General features: G+C 36.1%; 1 protein-coding gene across 2 annotated transcripts in view; it reads right to left on the bottom strand.

The window, feature by feature from the left end:
- Window positions 1-20,013, bottom strand: part of BEND5 (BEN domain containing 5) — a 1,156,480-nt gene that overhangs the window by 940,643 nt on the left and 195,824 nt on the right. The gene's annotated exons all lie outside the window — the stretch shown is intronic.

The raw sequence follows: 20,013 nt of genomic DNA on the forward strand, positions 1-20,013 counted from the left end.
AACTCTCCATATATCCCTGGATCACTAGTAAATTACTAGAATCAGTTAGAAGACCCCAGAGACACTAGCAAAAAGTAAAAGTGAAGACAAATCTGTGACTGTGAATGGAGCTTCAAAGGTTTATCCTGATCCACTGGCCATAGGGTGAAAGCCTTACTGGCTTAAGGGGTGCTGCACAATCATGTGTTACACACTAAGTAATGTAGATTCAAAGGTTACTGTAGAAATCCAGGCTAAAAAAGTAAAATGTGATAATGCTAAAGCAGTACTTTTTAAAGTGATATTTCATAGCTGTCAAGGTTTTATGAGAAAGGAATCTAAAATCAACAATGTATGTTTCTACTTCAAAAAAGCTGGAAAATAATCAAGCCAAAAGAAAATAAAAATAAGGAAACAATAAAGATCAGAGTAAATTCAAAAGAATAATAATATAAAATAAATGAGTTCAAAATCAGGATCTTTGAAAACATCAAGAATGTTGATAAAACTTTGATAGAAATTAACAAAGAAAAACACACATCTTTTCAAAACCAGCAATGGAAGCTAGGGTTCTGCAAAACCTTTAAAGATAGCAAGATAGTTTATCGCTGTCCCTGTTTGCATTGATTAGTTCTGCATCTATAAGAGTTTGATGGTCTCCAATCCAGTCTCTGGGGTTCAAGACATCATTTTCCCAAATACAACTTGAAACAGTTGCGTTCAGTCATATCTGCAGTATTTAGCTGCAATTTATTACCTCTTCAAATTTCAAGGGATTTTTTTAAAGAAATCAATACAATTCAATATGCAGTATATGTTTATAAAACAATTAGTTTGTCCATGTATTGTAGTGACCACTTCAGACAAAATGAGAGAAATAGCTTAAAAAATTTATACTTAATGTGAAAGACACAGGTGTGTAAACAAATACCCATACTCCAGTTTGTTAATACTTGTACAGCACTATGGGGAGGGAAGAGGAGACTGGAAAAGTTGCCAAATTCCCACTAACAGGAGCCAAAAGGTGATATTTTCCTGAGCTGGCACTTTAAAAAAAATGACAGATTGGTGAGTAACTGAATGAGCAATGGATGGAGAGAGGGAGGAATAAAATTCCAGAAGTATTCTCATGCAGAAAAGAATTATGCTTGTTACTAGTCCAAGATTATGTCTCTTCAAATTTCATAAAGTTCTAGGAGGTAAAATCCACTAGTTACGTGTAAATGCCATTAAACATTAAAAAATAAAAATGAAAACAGTTTTTTTTCTTTTTTAGAATTCTCTGTGTCTTCCTTTTCATCCAGTTGCTTTGCCTTTAGGTAGTAATCTGAGGCTAGAAAAAAAGGACATTTTACTACACCTGCATTTATTGGTCATACCTCATTTTTAAATCTTTAAAGGGAGCAATGTGATCCCTTTATGGACCCTTTTCTCCCAGAATAAGTAAAATAAAAAAATCAGACCTTCAGATAAACGTTCCTAACTGTCCAGGCCAAGTTTGTTATTCCTATTATACACAAAGCTTAACCAAGAGGAGACCTAAAGTGTATTTGAAAAATTGTAATTTGCATTTCTTCAGGCTGATAAGATGGGGGAAACACATTACCAGGTAACGAGCTATCTACCTACAACTGCAGATTAACATTTTCCTTCAAAAGAACCTAAATCACAGTTAAATGATACAATTACAGTCTTTGCGAAACAGTGAAGTGTCATTGCAAGATCTGATTAATCACAACTTGATACAATGAATATATGTCAAACAGTAACCAAACAAAATGTCAAATCAAAAACAGTGCCACACATGCGGCTAATATCATGATCATTCTCACTCAATGCTGATTTTGTTTATGACATTTATAATGAGCTTTTGACATTTGAGTGATAGCTACCGTGAGATAAGAAATTAGAACACTAGAATATTAGCTTTTCAAAAGCAATAGGCACTGCTGAAACTAGAATTATAAATTGTTGACAATCAAGTGCTTCTTAAAACCTGAGATGTTGAGAGAAATTCTTATGGGTGCTCTAATCTGGTAGTTTTCCTTCTGTTTCCTATTCAAGGCACAGGGCATTTCAATGAAGGTCATCCATGGAAGGGTATATACTGGATCCCTGCTGGGACAATTACACTTGGAAAAAAAATGCCAATTGCTGGCATGTTTCACTACTTCTTGGCATAATCATTGAAGAAATTTTGAAATTAAATGTTAACGATTTCAGATAATCATAGAAAGGCTACTTCATTAGTCCATACCTTATGCCAAGCAAAACACTGAGAAAGGCCATCTGAATTTTTTCTATCCAAGGGATGAGTCGAACAGTACAGTAACCCTAGCAAGGATTTTTAGCAATGGGATACAGAGTAAGAACATTAGATTAGAGAAGCACCTACCTTCCACTTGAGAACCACTAATTTATATGAACCCTTTAATTTGACAGACTAAGAAATAACTCTTGTAGAAGGAAATAATATGTGCAAAGTTCTAATGCATATTTAAGTCAGAGCTATTAAGAACTCGAATTTCTTGATTGCAAGCCAAAATAAATAAAGTATGCATAACAACAACCAGGAATCTTTTATGAAACATTTCTAGGTCCAGAATCTCATTTCATGTGTATAATAATCCTCAGGTGTACGCAAACAGAATGCTAAAGATCATTCTTTTTGTTTCAATATGACAAATAACCATAAAGTAATATAATTTACCCAAGATCACCCTCCCAGTCTGATAAAGGTAAATCTGAATTCCAATATTTCAGAACATGAAGCTACTGCTATTATAAATAACTCCGTTAACTCGTCTGGAGTCAGTATTTTTCCATGAAAACAGTATTATTTTAATTCCTAGCACACCAAGAACTCTTGATTCTATGACCCAAGTTGTATTCATAACTTTTAAGAGAATGATGCAAGCTTTGTCATTTCCTGAGGACGCCTGGAGATAATATATCCTGGCATTTAAAAGACTTCCAGTTAAAAAAGATAATTTGAAGATGTCAGGTTATCTATAGCTAGAAATAATACCAAGTTTCAACGTTGTCAAAGTGATTTTATCTTACCTCTACTACATTTGTCAGAGTACTCATAATTCATCTAATATTTAGAACACACAACTAAGTCAAATATTTCTGTATCATTTGTATTATAAACTGATTATCATGAGACATCCAACAAAAATTTAGAAAAAATTACTACTTTTAAGAATCATGCATTTGAAAACAGAGCAAGAGAGGGAAAGAAGGATAAAGAGAGAAATCGTCCATTCACCAGTTCACTCTTCAAACGACTGCAGAGGCAGCAGCAGCAGCTGAGCCAGGCTGAAGCCAAATGTCCAGAACTCCATTCAAGTCTCCCAGGTGGGTGCAGCAGCCTAAGGGCTCAGGCTATCTTTGTTTGCATTGTGCATTAACAGGGATCATGTGGGATGTTGGTGATGTAGGTAGCAGGTTAACCCACTGAGCCACAATACCGGCCCAGAATGTATTACTTTTTAATTAAATAACTATTACATGTTATGCACATAAAATATGTCAAACATAAAGACAGGTATCTGTATACACTACTTCATGTCTGATATACTCACAGAAAATATTAGATATACTTATTGATCACATTTTAGAAACAGAAAGACTAAATACAGATATTGTAAAAAAGACAACACAATAATTCAGGCCTAGCTCACTGTACTTTTAAATCCTAAGCTGATTCACCCCAGAGTGGAGCAGGTGGACAAGAGAAGGCTTGTTTTTTATATATATATATACATTTTTTTATTATTGCTATCATTTTATGATACAGCTCCATATTCCCTTTTCCCCTCCCCAACTACCTTCACCAGCCCACCTAGTTCCTCTATATCATTACTAAAGTATAGTTCTTCAAACACAGTCATATGTCCATTATTGCGGGCATGGACAATGGCAGAGAGTCCAGCACTCTATTGTCAAGAGATGGTAAACAGTTTCATTGTAAGTCCATCTTTGTCTGGAAACAGAAATGTACACCATACTGCATCCAGACATCTGGATGTTAGTCTCCATTTCACAGCTACTGTACATCCCCTTACATGAAAAGTCATGATACAAAATCAACAATAGAAAGAAAAATAGAAATTTACAATGCTCTGAAGTTAAATGACATGTTACTAGATATGACAGTCTCCATTACACAGCTACTATACATCCCCTTAAATGAAAAGGGACAAAACAAAATCAACATCAGGAAGAAAAAAGAAATTAACAACACCAAGAAGTTAAATAACATGCTACTAAATGCCTAACGTGAAGCTGAAGAAATGAAAATCAAGAACCTTCTTGAAGAGAATGATGCCACTGAATGATCTACGAGTCACTGAATGACTTAATCAGAAGAAAGTGTTTTGAAGAGATGAAACCAACAGAAAACAACAAAACCCATGCGATATAGTTTCCACTGATCTTTGTTGAAGTGTGTCTCCTCCAGACAACAGATAGATGGGTTTTGTTTTTTAATCCAGTCTACTAATCTATGACGTTTGATTGAGCTTAAGCCATTTACTTTCAGAGTTTAATATACATGGGTGTTACTTTGGTCCTGTCATTTTAGGAATGGGTTGTTCATTGGTTTAGTCTTCTGTTGTCATTTTACTGGGATGTTCTTCCCATTTGCCTTTGGTTTTGTTGGGTGCTATTCCTCTTCTCTGTGAAGAGAACATAGTGAAGTATCATTTGCAGGGTAGGTTTGAGAGAGGCAAATTCTTTTAGCTTTTCTTTACTGTGGAAGAATTTTATTTCATTTTCAATGACAAAACAAAGCTTTGCTGGATATGTTATTCTAAGCCAACCATTTTTTTTTCTTTTAGAATCTGGAATGTGTCACTCCATTCTCTTCCTCTCTGTAGAGTTTCCTGTGAGAGATCTCCTGTGAGTTTAATTGGCATTCCTTTATATGTCACTTGTTTTTTTTCACGTGCACATTTAAGGACCTTTTCCTTATGTTCAATTAAAGAGAGCTTGATGATCATTATGTCGTGGTGAAGATCGCTTTTGATCAAGCCTGTTGGGAATTCTGTGCCCCTCTTGGATCTTGTTTCCCAATTCATTCTCCAGATTAGGGAAATTTTCCTTTATTATTTCATTAAATACATTTGTAAACTCAGCTTCTCTTTCTGCACCTTCTGGCACTCCCATAACTCTTATATTTGGCCTCTTAATAGTGTCTTTCAATTCTTGAATACTTTTTTTGGCCTGATCCAGCTCTGCTTCCAGCTTTTTGTTTGCTTCCCCCTGGTGAAAGGAAGTATCTTCCAATTCTGAGATTCTTTCTTCTGCTTGCTTCATTTTATTTTGGAGACTCTCCACTGTACTTTTAATTTGCTCTACTGTGTTCTTAATTTCTGATATACCAGCCTTGATTTGCTTTATTGCTTCCTTAAATTCTTTGAACTCTTGCATGAACTTCTTATTTTTTATCAGAATCTTTAAAATGAGTCTTATGGATTCTGTGTCCCCCATTTTCTCAATGTCTTCCTCAGTTAACTCTGACATTGGCACAGGGTTTTGCTCCTTTGCAGGGGAGTCTTCAGTAATATTCATTGTGCCTTTGTCTCTTCTTTTGCTCTTGATCATTGCTCTTCTGGTTAGCAGAGTCTTCTCCTTGGGGCAGGTTTCTAAGCTATGTCGCCCACAGGTCTACACTGCAATTTTACTTATTGCTGTTGATACACAACTTTTTTCTTGCAGCCACTTGTGCCACAACCTCCAGCGAGTTCGAGGTCTGGGTTCTTCTATCAGATTTCCACCATGGTCTCCACAGCCCCAGCTCTTGGCTCACCACTCTCCATCTCCTGTGATACTGTGCTGACGCTGCACTGTTGTCTCTGCAACCTTTCTCCCACTTCTGGTTGGAGCAGGTCTCAGGATTAGAGAGACTCCAGGTGTCCTATATAATTAGGTTGTTAGTGGCACTGATCTTGTCGGAACCTGTTGGACATTAGGTCTGGGTGCCACACAGACCTATTTTGACTGGTACGATGTCACAGTCAGTATTATTTTCCTGCGGGATGGTACAATCCACTGACATCAGCGAGTTCTCATGAGATCAGCACATGCAGTTCACTGTTGTCCCCTGGAGTTCTAAAGCTATTGCCACAGTGTACAAAATGGCGCCTGACGTACCCCATTACAGTTCTTGATTGCTGGCCATCAGATCCGAGGGCTATCCAGACCTTCTCCGGGTGTAACCCATAGAATGCCATGTTGATGCAGTTCACCAAGTCAGTCCCAGCTCAGCGCATGCTCAGTCCTTTCCCTTGCCCTTTCCTCCTTACGCAAAATGGTGTCCAATTCAGCTCTAGGGGGTTTACTGGGCTATGAAATCCACTGTTCTTGCACTGCCCATCTGAGATCTGCTGCTCTGTCTCTGCTCCTGGTCAAACCAAACAGACCAGCGGGACAGACAGTTCTTTGTCTGGTTTTACCTCCAGAGCTCCCAAGCTCCCAGTGAAAGTCCCTTCCCACCTGGTTGCTGGTGGAGTTCTGACTGCTGGTGGCATTCAGCTCACCGTGCTGGAGTAGCAGTCACTGCAACACCACATTGCTGTGCCTGCTGCTTTCCTGTGTCTGTCAGTCTCCAGGTACCCCTCTGCTGTTGTTCTGTCCTTTCCTATTTCCTGAAATATGTCCTCTCTGCTTCATCCTGATCAAACATTTTTCCGTCCATTTAAACATGTCCTTACCCTATTCCACCATCTTGGTTCTTCCAGGAGGAGGCTTGTATCCCAACCCTGGGGACCCCTGGATCTACACGAAGGACTATTAGTACGGGCAACAAGGACTAAATCCCAACTGCAAAGGAGACCACTGGGAATTGGAGTGCCTTCAGACGCCGAGGACTCTGAGGTCACCCACCCCCATCTGGATCTATCACATGGGAGGGAAGAAGCCCAAATCCTGCCTTGCAGGATCCAAGGTCATCAGAACAACAGCTAGGAGCCCTGAGTGGTCCGTAGACACAGAACAGCAAACTTCCTTTAGGACTAGGAGAGGAGCTTTCTCTGGTCCTTATTAGTTTCAACTTTGGATCCCCATCCTCTTTGACAATGACCATCAGGGTCACTCTGAAGTCCCCCCAAAAACAAACAAAATCAGAATAGACAAAGAACAACAAGGAAAGCTTAGAACCAGACAGGAAACGGTCAGCGTGGATTCACATACACCTTACTAGGCAGGACACAGAAATCAGATACTCCTTACTGGGGAATGGAAGATTTCTCTGCACACCCCTCCTAAAATATTCTACACCTAAACTGTTGACACATGTCTTGCTAGTGTTATAAGCCAGTTTAGACTGTCCTAAAATCTGCCAAGTTCAGTAGAATTATGCTTTAACTAAAATGAAAATAGACACGAGAGAGCTGAATAGTACGCTATAGCCATTTTAAGATGTATAGAACCCAGTTGTATATAAACTAAAATCAAAATGTCAATGAAGTAGTCACAGGATGTGGTTAAGAACTTGCATTTTTTTAACATATTGGTTACTCAATACCATGTCAATGAATTCCATAATGTTGTAAATTGTTATTGATGTTATGTTGAGGCTTTTAATTGGCCAGGATGATACTCTGCCGGCTCTACCCTACCTTCAGACCAGAGATGGTCTCCCCAAGAAACCGTTGAATGTATCTGGACAATAAGATGCTGGACTCTTTGCTTGGTATATGCTTGCAATGAAAGAATCTCAACTGAATTTGAACTGTGGTAATGCAACAAGGTGGAGGAATCCACCATGGGGGGATAGTATGGGGTTGTATCAGTCCTCTTTTGTCACTCTGAAGAAAAATCGGTGTCACCCAATACCTCCAGGTGAGGGCAGAAATCCAGGTTCTTCAGCAGGCATCTTTGCCAACACCCAGAAGGAGGACAGCTCACCTTCCTGCCGATTAAGGGGGCAGCTCAGGCTCCCCTTGGCTCTAACTGAAATCACAGCACTGCCGTAGTACTCCTCAGACTCCTAGGCCCCTAGTTAATCTCTCTGGTTACTCCACCTGTTATTTGTTTTATACACAGTATCCATGGTTCTAATCACAACTAATGTGATAAATAAGGAAAAAATGTCTGCTGCATTTTTTCTGGAAGCAGAATTTCTGCATTTCTGCTTAGTTGTAGAGTCTTAAGAAAAGCTGTATCTAAGTTTTGAAATAGAGGGGATTATTCTGTTTCTACCATTGCTTATCCATAAACATCTACAAAAGATCCTTCATTTTGTCATCATAAATATTTTTACAATGGTGACTGCCTTTGCAGAAAAAAAAAGAGAATGAACACAAGGCCTCTTTACAATGGAAGATCTTTTTCCATCAATTCCCTGGAATAGGTGATGGTAAGAAAATTGAGTTTACCATTAGGTACACTTTCATTTCACCCATTAAAAAATTTCTGGAACAACAGATTGAAATGTAACTATCTATTAACTTAAAGAATCAAGATTGTTTTTCCCTGGTTAAAAATACATGTAATTTTTGGGTACATAAACTACACTGTGTTAGCATGAGCAAAGATAGCTGTGACTGCACAGTCTGGATGGAGAAGCTCTTCAGAACAGAGAGATACTACCCATGCCTCGAAAGATCTGTGAAGTTGGGTAGTGTGAAGTAAAAAATGGAGGAAAAAAAAAAAGCGCTTCCAGACAGAGGGAATGAATGATCAAGAATTCATGATTTCATCTTAAATGTCTAGTTCAGGTATGTAGGAGAATGGTGAATTGTACAAAAAACTAAAAGGACTCTGCTCAGAGGAAAGGTTGATGTTCAGTATGACATGGAGGTGTCTGGAAAGCTTCCTGAAAAGAGGAAATGTGATGAAACTGGAGCTCAACACTGAGTAGTCCTCAGCATTTCCTTTGCCATTCCAGGAAAGCATCAAAAGAAAGTCAACAGACAGCCAAAGCTGAACACAAAAACCAGGGCAGGCTCCAAGCAATCTGAGCCATTCCCGATTTATTAGAGTATAATAAAGGCCCTGGATAGTTCTGGTTAGGCTCCAAAGCTTTTTCCATATATTCAGCATATCAAAGCCTATAAAAGTTTCAGTGTCTTTTCGTCCTGATTTTATTGTTTTTGTTCTGCCAAAGGGAGGCTTAAACTACGCATGAAACTCTGCATAAAATTTAAATATCAATCTCTCATTCCTTTGGCAGTAGATCAGCCAAAAACCCATAGCTTAAAGATTCATCTAGCCTAAGATAATTCTGTTTCTAGTACCCACAGTTTCATTTGCATAAAGATCTTTTCCACTTTCTACATCTGTGTTTTATTTATATTGCAACAGCAATATTTATAAGTTTATGTTACAATAAATTTCCACTCTAAATTTGGGTCTTTTTTAATTGTTGAGCGGCTTAAAATCACACACAAAGAGTAAAAAAATCCAGCATGGTCTCCTAATTATGAAGTTTATACTAGAGTAGTACTTATAAACAACTCTATAACATATCATTTAATCTTAATGTTAAAACACAATGGATGGTAAAATGTAATTATCTGAGTATGAGACCAATTTTACAATATTAGCGGAAATGTTCTGTTTTACATAAATTCACACTATGACATGACTTTTTTTTTTTTAAATCACTTATTTCACTGTTGAATTGAAGTTCTGGACTGTTAAAAGGTAATGCTTATTTGACTAAAATGAGCTCCACTTGCTCAAGATTACTTTTAAGGAATAGATCAAGTAGTGTATTCTCTGAAATTTTCTTTTCTCTATTCCCCAAGACCCAGTCCAAGGAAAAGTGACAAATTTTTCACAACAATTCAGCTGTATCTCAAGTTCTAAATGTGACTATTTTGTAGACCTTTTTTTTTTTTTACTATAGTTATTGTTTTTGATTCTACATCACTGTGAAAGTACATGTGCAATGAGTGCACATCTTATGCAAATAACTTGGTTCAGAGGATATCTCCAAAACATTCGCTGAATACATAAAACTACTTTCTCTAGCCAAACGCTCATCTTCATCAATATTGTTACACATTTGATAAACATTATAACAATGTCCCGAGGCAGTCAATGGATAATCTGAGCATGACCATTTCAGCAATATTTGAACAGTGAGCACTGCTAATTTAGGAATTCAAAATAATGACTTCAATGATAGTTTACTGACTTGATAAAAAATTATTATCAAGCTAAATTTAACCTTTTGTATGGTTGCTTTTCGCTTTGTTTTTCCTACCAAAGTGCATGCAAACAACATCTCTTTTTGTCAGGTTCTCATTAGCACACATATAACAGATGTTTTATAAAGAACTTTTGAATCAGGTTAACAAATATCTGTAGAAGTAAACAATAAGCCAAGCTATTTATTACATGCTCATTACTCATTTTAATAATTATAATTGTTTCACCTAATTTAAATAGCAATACTTTAAATTGATGTTACTTAATAGGAAAACAGATTCAGAGGTTAAGTAAGAAGTTGAAAGGAAACAACCAGTAAGTGCTTAGGCTTGAAATTAATCCAGAATCCTTAGATTTTACTTATTCTTATATGTTGCAGCATCCCAATGTAAGTAAGTAAGCATTTATCAAAAACTCGGAAAAATCCATTATAGAATAGTAGCACAGCTTCATTACTCTAACCTTGCACTATAACCTTGCAGTGAAATTGGGTAATTATGCACATTCAATCAACTAACAAATTAATTTTTAAAAAGTGAAGTCAATTAATATCAATCTTAAGTAATAGTAATGCAAACACTCTAAAGAAACATACATATTTGTTCAGATAGTTTCGAAACAAAGCATTATATGCATTGCCAGCTCATCAGATTTTATATATATACATGTATAAACCTATACACGTATTTTTTTAAGATTTATTTACTTTTATTCAAAAGCAGGGAGCTTGATGGGAAGTAGATTAGCTGGAACTCAAACCAGCACCCATATGGGATTCCAGCTAGTCACTAGGCTACTATGCTGGGCCTAGTTACTATATTTTATACATTGCATTTTTTAAAATTGGAAAGTCAGACATACAGAGAAGAGGAGGAGGGGTAGAAAGGAAGATCCTCCATATGCTGATCACTCCCCAAGTGGCCGCAATGGCCAGAGCAGAGCTGATCTGAAGCCATGAGCCAGGAGCTTCCTCTGGGTCTCCCATGCGGGTGCAGGGTCCCAAGATTTTGGACCACCCTCTATGCCTCCCCAGGCCACAAGCAGGGAGCTGGATGGAAGTGGGGCTGCTGGAATAAGAACCATCACCCATATGGGATCCCAGCGCATGCAAGGAGAGGACTTTACCATGCCCTGGGCCCTACACACTGAATTCCAACTTAGCCAGTCAGCATTGTAGTGTAGCTGGTAAAGCGACACCAGTATCCCATGTGGGCATTGGTTCCTCTATCCCTTTATCTGTGTAACTCTAATAAATAAATTTTTAAAAAATAGAAAAAAGGAATAAAAATAAGAAGGAAGAAAAAGTGCTTCTGTCCATAGATTATTATTTATACTGGACAATTACAGTACTTTCACTTGAGTGACAGAGTTAATACATTTCCAAATATTCAAGAAAATATTTCAAAATTACATCCCTTATTTGAGGTACAAAAAATAGAATAAGATCCAAGTCTTTTATATACCACTAATCAAAAGCAAGGTAGAAAAAATATAATCATCTCCTTGTGCAGACACATAATGGGATAACAACTATAAACATAATTGATTCTACACTCTTCTAATTCTCTAGAGAAACAAAATGCACCAAATAAAGTAATCATGGTATAAATTTGAGTTTGACCCATGGATTTCTAACATTTGAAATTTTTTAATGAAAACCTATGTATGAGACATTATCAAACAAGAATTATTAAGACTCAAAAATGTATTAATTATGAAACAAAAAACTGAGAAAAGAAATTGAGATCTATATTTAAAACAAATATCACAGCAGAATTCAATAAAAAGACAAGAAAACTAACGCAGAAGTCAAAGAGCTCAGCTCACACTGCTATAAACTAAATGTATGACCCAGAATGAATCACTTAATCATTCTGAAACCTAGGTATTTAATCTGAACAAAATATTCAATATCATGTTAGTAAGGCATTTTTAAAACATGGGTTCAGAGGCAGAAAGAATGGGGGCTTCACCACTGAATTAGACCAAATATTTTAAGAACTTAGCCCAATCCGCCACAAACAATAGAAAACAAGGCAATTTTTCAAACTCTGAGAAGCCAACAACAGCTTAACACCAAAGCCAGACAGAGATACAAGAGAGAAAGAGAACTACAGACTGACATCCCTGATGAATATAGATGCAAAAATCCTCAACAAAATACTACCAACAGAATACAGCAATACATTGGACAGATCAATCACCTGGACAGGTGGGATTTGTATATGGCATGCAGGAATGGTTTAACATATGCAAATCAATAAAGGTGGTACAACACGTCAAAAAATGAAGAATGAAACCCATATGATCATCTAAACAGATGAAAAGAAGGCATTTGAAAAAGTCCGATACCACTTCACACTAAAAATCCTAAACAAGATATGCATAGGAAGAACATCTTACAACACAATTAAAGCAACATATAAACAAACAAACAAAAACCACAAATACCAGCATCATACTAAATAGGGAAAGACAAGAAATTTTCCCACTCTATAATAAGAAACATTCCCATTCTATAAATAGGAGAACCAAAAGATTGAATAAATAAATTACTGGAACATAAGAGTGTGACAAGGTGACAGGATACAAAATTAATGAGCATAAATCCATCGCCTTGGCATGAACAAATAACTTCTTGGCTGAGAAAGAACTTGTAAATACAGTCTCTTTTACAATATCATGGAAGGGCCCAGCCTGAAAGCCTGGTGACTGAAATCTAGCCTGGCATGCATTGGGAACCTATATGCACATAGGTGCTTGTGGCATGGGAAAGCATAGTGAATGGCCCAAAGCCTTGGGACCCTGCACCCACATGAAAGACCTAGAAGAAGCTGCTGGCTTGGATCAGTTCAGCTACTGCCTTTGTGGCCACTTGGGGAGTTTACAACTAGATGGAAAATCTTTCTCTCTGCAAATCTGATTTTCCAATAAAAATAAATAAATCTTTAGATAGATAGATAGGTAAAATGGAAGAATCTTAAATACCTTGGATAAACCCTGCCCAAAGATATGGAATATCACAATGAGAAAAACTATAAAATATTACAAGAAGTAATGAAAAGAAGATGCTAAAAGATGGGGAAATTTAACATTTTCCGGGAATGGTAGAATTAACATTATCAAAATGTCAATGTTATCAAAAGTATTACACAGATTCAATATGACCCCAATCAAAATCCCAACAAAGCTCTTCTCAGAGCTGGAAAAGAAGATATAAAATTTCATCTGAAGACATAAGAGACCATGATTATCCAAGCTATCCTGAAGAAAGAAAATAAAGCTAGAGGAATCGGAATTTCATTTTCAAGACATACTATCAGGGAGTGATCATCAAAATAATTTGATACTGGTACAGAAACAGAGAGGAAGATCTATGTGAGCCCACTAATGTACAACTGACAAATCTTTGACAAGAGAACTAAAAATAAGCCAGTGAAAAGTTTGATATCTTCAACAAATTATGTTGCACAGCTGGATACCAGTCTGCAGAAGTAAGAAGCATGACTCTTATTTAGCACCTTATAAAAAATCAGCTCTAAATGGATCAAGGACCTAAATCTGCACCCAGAAACCACCAAACTACTAGAGGAATACATAGGAAGTACTCTACATGGCATAGGCATAGACCAAGACTTCTTAGAAAAGTAACCAGAAGCAAAAGCAGACAAAGCCAAATCTGTTTCTGTACATCAAAGGAAATGATCAACAAAGTGAAGAAGCAATCAACAAAATGGGAGAAAAGTTTTACACATTATACAACAGTTAGGTGAATAATATCCAGCATTTGCAAAGAGTTTCAGAAACTCAAAACAGTAAAAACAAACAAACAAAAAACCCCAAAACACTGGAAAGAAATGGGTGAAGGACATGAGCAGGCATTGTTCAAAAGAAAAATTCAAATGGCTAATAGGCCTAGGAAAAAAATGCTCAGGCTCCCTAGCTATTAGGAACCTAACTTTAGTGGAAATGGCTTCTATTCAGAAATCTACTAACAACACCTGTGGAGAAAAAGTTACCCTACTCCACTGTTGGTGGCAGTGTAGAGTAATGCAGCCACTATGTAAGCCAATAAGGAGACTGTCAGACAACTGAAAATGAATCTATTCTATGACCCAGAAATCCCACTCATGGGAATTTGTCTAAATGAAGTGAAATCTGCATATGAGAAAGTGACCTGAATCCTTATATTTATAGTAGCACAATCCACAATAGTGAGGACATGGAAACAAGTCAGATGCACATCAAAAGAAGGAATAAAGAAACCATAGTACATACACTCCATGGAATACTACTCAGCTACTTAAAACAATAAAACTCTACCATTTACAATGAAGTGATCCCAATTAGAGACTATAATGCTCAGTGAAAATAAGCCGGGCCCAAAAGGACAAACACCATATGTAGTCTCTGAAACAAGACTTTTACTCAAGATACAAAATAGACAAATATGTACATATATTCTCATAGATGAACTGTATCATGGAGACTACCATATCAGGAACTGAAGATACAATGCAGCATACATTTCTACAGTTCGCGTCATAATCACAGGCTTAATCCTCCATTGCCAAATGATTGCACAAATATCAAGTAGAAAAATAACACTGTTCCTCAAGAGTATAGACAAATATAGTAATAAATTTTAAAATGTCAATTTCACAAAACACTTACTTTCCATAGTCATCTTGCTATACAGTAGATCTCCTGAACTCATATGTTACATTTTTGTGTGCTCTCAATATATTAGATACAAAATATCAGGAATAACAAGTGATGTTTTTCTTTTTTGGCCTGGTATATTTCACTATTCCTAATAATTTTAAGTGGAATCCATTTTGCTGCAAAAGACAGGATTCCATTCTTTTTTATGGCTGAGTAATAGTTCATAGTGTAGATACACCACACTTTCTATGTCTACCCATTAGTTGCTGGTCTGAGTTAATTCCTTATCTTCGCTAGTGTGAATTGAGCTGCTATAAATATGGGAGTATAGTTATCTATTTGACATACTCAATTCAATTTCCTAAGAGTAGGATGACTAGGTCATAGGCAAATATATTTTTCAGATCTCTGAGAAATCCTTACACTGCTTCCATAGTGACTGTTATTTACATTCCCAGTAACAGCAGACTTAGTGGGCCAGGGTATATTTCCCACACATCCTCAGCATCAGTAATTGTTGCTTTTCCACCCTGTGCTTGCTTTGCCATATGAAAGCTTATCATCTTGATGTGATCATTTTTGTCAATTTATGCTTTTACTATGCGTGCTTCTGGGATATTTTTCAAAAGAAGTCTCTACCAATGCCGATGTCTTCCAGAGTTTTCCTGATCATGCATTCTTGTAGTATTTTGATGGTATCAGGTGACACATTTAGATATTTGGTCCATTTTAACTGATTTTTCCATATATTATACGGTAATAGTCTTCTTTCATGCTTTTGCATATGGACATCCAATTCCCCAGCACCACTTGCGAAGAGACTGTCCATTTTCCAAGGCCTGATCTTGGCTTATTTGTTAGACTATTTGGTTGTAGATGCACAGATTGATTTCTGGGCTTTTTATTGTGTTAAATTGTGCATATGCCTATTGTGCCAATACCAGGCTGCTTAATTACTTCAGATTATTACTTCCATGCAGTTTGTCCTGAACTCACACATTCTGATACCTCCAGCTTTGTTTCTGTTTCCAAATACAGCTTTAGCCATCTGATCACTACTGTTTCCATATAAGTTTTAGCATTTTTTTCTAGATCTACTGAAAATGTTGCTGGCATTTTGATTGAGTTTGAATTTGTGAATTGGTTTGGAATAGTGTGGACATTTTGATGATATTAACATCTCCATTCCATGAACATGGTTAATTTTTCCATTTTTGTGTCTTATTCCTTTCTTTAATGTTCTGTAATTTTCATTATAGAAATCTTTCATATCATTTGATTAAATTCATCTCCAGGTATTTAAATTTTTGTAGTTACTGTGAATGGTACTGATCATAAAGTCCTTTCTCAAAGATGATATGATCTTTGTATACAAAGAATATTGATTTTTGTGTGTTAATCTTACATAATACAAATTTACCTTGTTCTCTTAAGAATTTCAATAGTTTCTTTGTGGAGTCTTTTGCTTCTTCTATATACAGAATTCAGTGTTCTGCAGACAGGAAAAATTTAACTTCCTACTTTGCAATTTGTCCCTCTTTCATTAATTTTCTTTGCCTAATGGCTGTAACTATAACTCCCACAATTATAACAAATACCAAGTGTGGAAGTGGACAAACTTTTTTATTCTAGATTTTGGTGGTAATATTTCCAAAGTTTTCTATTCAAAATGATGCTGGATATGGATTTATCAGATTTGCCTTGATTACATTAACAGATATACATTTTATACCCAATTTGCTTAAGGTTTTTATCATGAAAAGGTCTTGTATTTTTACCAATTGTTTTCTCTGTACCTATGAAAATAATCGTCTGAGTTTTATTCAGTTTGTTAGAGTATTGTATTACATTTATTGATTTACATATGTTAAACAAATCTTGTATCTGTAGTATCAATCACAGTTCATCCAGTTGAATAATCATTCTGATGTGCTGTTGATTCAATTAGTAATCTGTTGAGAATTTCTGCTTCTATGTTCATCATCAGAGATATTGCACTAAAGTTCTCATCCTTTGTTGAATCATTATTTGGCTTTAGAATTAAGTTGAAACTACACTCATATAAGGATTTGGGGAGGATTTCCTCTCTGTCAATTATTTTGAATAGCTTGATGAGAATTAGAAAATGTTTATTGTTAAAAAGTTTGATAGTATTGGGCCCAGTACAATGGTTCTGCAGCTATATCCTCATCTTGCATGCATCAGGATTCCATTAAGTGCTGGTTCATGTCCTGGCTGTTCCATTTCTCATCCAACTCTTTGTTTGTGACCTGGAAAAGCAGTGGCAGATGGCCCAAAGCCTTGGGACCATGTACCCATGTGGGAGACCAGGTGGAAGCTCGTGACTCCTGGCTTTGGCTAGGCTCAGCTCCAATTGCTGCAGCCACTTGGGGAGTAAAGCAGCAGATGTAAGTTCTTTCTCTGTCTTCTTTCTCTCTGTAAATCTGACTTTCCAATAAGAATAAATAAATCATTAAAATATTTTTGGTAGTGTTCAACAGTGAATATAGTCTAACATTTCTTTGTTGGAAGCATTTTTGCTATTGACTCATTACCACTCTGGTGACTGGTTAACTTTGGTTTTGTATGTGTTCATGACTCAATTTTGGTAGATTACATGTGTCCAGAAACTATGCATTTTTTCTAGATTCTCAAATTCGTTGGCATATGGAACTCTGTGTTAATTGTTGGTTATTTTTTGTTGTTGCTGTTGTTGTTGTTGTGTGTCAGGGGATGCCTGTTGTAATACCTTCCTCTACTTTTCTGATTTTACTAATTTGCATTTTCTCCCTCTTATTTTGATTAGTGGGCCAATAGTGGCTCAATTTTATTTTTGTTTTTGTTTTGGTTAAAAAAATAAGACCTTCATTTCACTGATCACATATCGTTTGGGGTCTCAACGTTTATTTCTTCTTTAATATTAATTACTTCTTTCCTCAATTGTGGCTTGGATTACTGTTTTTTTCCAGATCCTTGGGATTCATTCTTAGGTTATTTATTTGTTGCCTTTCACATTTCATCAGATAGACACTAATTACTATAAACCTCCCTCTTAACACTACTTTCACTGTATCTCACAAATTTTCATATGTTGTTTTGCCATTTCCATTTGCCTTTAGAAATGTTTTCGTTTCCAAAAAGGAACTTTTACACTGCTAGCAGGAGTGTAATCAGTATAGCCATTATGGAGAACTGTATAGAGGAGCCTCAACAAATTAGAAAAAATTATAACATACCTCAATTATCCCCACTCTGGGTATATGTCCTAAGGAAATGAAATCAGTATGTGAAACATATATCTGCATTCTATGTTCATCACAGCTTATTCAGATTTAATCAACATTGGTGTCCACACAAATTAATGGATAAAGGGGAATTACACAATTATACACTATTCTGTCACAAAAAAGAATGGTATCCTGACATGTGTAGCAAAATGGATACAAATAGAAACTGTTCTGTTACATGGAATATGAATCAGAAGTGGAAAGATAAATCTTCATGCTCTCTCACATACATGGAAGTTAAAAACAATAGTAATAGATTTATATTCTAATACAAATTTAGTTACAATGAATATAAACGGGGTGTACAGAGGACCAAATTAGAAGGAGACCAGAGAATAAGTACTAAAGCATAGTAGGCTGAATGTCACAAGTTCTGGTGTTTCATAACACAGCAGAATGATTGTGGATCATAACTATGCAAAATACTCTATCAAAAGGGACTACAAGAGAGAAAGATGGGCAGATTCCAAACAAAAGCAAAATATTAAGAAACAAAAGTTGGTTGGTTGCTCAATGTTGTTTTTTGGAGATACATGTGTATGCTGAACAGTTGATCTGTACCCCTTACAAAAGTGCATGTAATAATGGCAATCTAAAATGTAAGCAAGTAAACCAAATGTTTCAAAAATAAGTATCTCTATTACCAGACAAAGATGGACTTACAATGAAATTGTTTACTATATCCTGACAATAGGATGCTAGAGTCTCTGCCATTGTCCATGCCCGCAATGATGGACATATGACTGTGTGTGAAGAACTATACTTTAGTAATGATATAGAGGAACTGGGAGGGGGGAATTGGGGAGGGCATAAGGGAAATCCCAGGACCTATGGAACTGTATCATAAAATAATCGTCATCATAATAATCACTAATAAAAAATAAAGAAATAGAAAAAAAGTAAGCACAGAAAGAACGAACAATCTTTCTATGTCACATCTTCCTTTTATATATGTATGATCCTCTGAGGTTTCCTTCAGCTAAACTTCTACCAAATTCGTCTAGAAAGAGTCCTACCACACTTGGTAACCCCTGTCAGTTGTTTCTCATCCACTGGCCTCCGCTCTCAGGTTGTTGGCTACAAATCCCAACCAGTCTTGCTGTACTTGAACTTGAGCCCAGTCTCCTCCTGCTGTGGCAGTCTGAACACCAACTGCAATAGCCATAATTAGGATCTTGATTATAACTAAACAACAAAAAGGCATACAAACATAAATTACCTCTGTTCCTAGAATAAATCACAGTGCAGAAAATTTCAAAATTTCAAATTTTGACAGCAGAAAGTAATGTTTAGCAAGTATTGCATTATCATGCACCAGCAGTGAACAATTGATAATTACAGCATTCCTTTTGTGTGTGTAAATAATGCCCTTTAAACAGTTATCAAAACACAAATAAATAGGCCTAAATCAAATCAAGCCTTTATGATATCTACATCTTTAAAATGCTCAGTGAAAGCTATAAAACAATATGTAAATGAGAGCACAAATCTATAGTACTTGCGGATTAAAAAAAGTACTAGCATATCAAAATTTTAATTTTCCTTAACTAAATATTTAACACAATTTGAATCAAAATTCCATCAAGAAAAAAGGACTCCATAGAAATCAACATGATTTCTGTATATGAGCAATTCTTTCAGGTGTTAGATAGGAACCTCAATGTTATTTTTATTTGAATTTCCCTTATTGTCAGAGAGCTTGAGCATTTTCTTCATGTGCTTGTTAGCCATTTGAATTTGCTTCCTTGTAAAGTGTCTGCCCATTTCCTGTGCCCATTTCTTGACTGGTTTGTTTGTGTTGATGTTATTATTGTTCTGGAGCTCTTTGTATATTCTGGAAATTAGCCCTTTATCTTCTGTGTAGTGTGCAAAAATCTTCTCCCATTCTGTTGGTTTCTTGTTTATTTGTTGATTGTTT

The sequence above is a fragment of the Ochotona princeps genome, chromosome 2 (genome assembly GCF_030435755.1).
Source record: "Ochotona princeps isolate mOchPri1 chromosome 2, mOchPri1.hap1, whole genome shotgun sequence".
NCBI lineage: Eukaryota > Metazoa > Chordata > Mammalia > Lagomorpha > Ochotonidae > Ochotona > Ochotona princeps.